Source organism: Electrophorus electricus, chromosome 3 (assembly GCF_041902795.1).
Source record: "Electrophorus electricus isolate QZ-2024a chromosome 3, ASM4190279v1, whole genome shotgun sequence".
NCBI classification, from domain to species: Eukaryota; Metazoa; Chordata; class Actinopteri; order Gymnotiformes; family Gymnotidae; genus Electrophorus; species Electrophorus electricus.
The window spans coordinates 2,759,923-2,760,327 of NC_137499.1; positions in this window are offsets into that span (position 1 = coordinate 2,759,923).

Genomic DNA, 405 nt, shown 5'->3' on the forward strand with positions numbered 1-405 from the left:
TGCACCACTAACCTACTTACTGGACCAATCGCGTTCGACCAAAGAGGAAGCTCCACCTTGTTTGGCAAATGAAACCACGCCTCCTTGGTGTCACGTCAAACCAGACCACGCCTCTTCAATGGGCCAACCAATGGCGAGACGAGTGGCACGAACGCAGCCAATGGAATTTCACAAAAAGGTCATTACCGATTCATAACACATACAAGTCGAGCCTGATTTCCAGAAGAAAACAAAACAAGAGTGAAACATTTTACTGTAAACGTATTAGAAAGAAAGAAAGAAAGAAAGAAAGAAAGAAAGAAAGAAAGACGTGAATAAATTATTGTTTTGACATGTTGGATACACCACTTGAGAGGCAGACTCAAAAACAAAACAGAAAACCAAAGGCACACAACATGCGATACA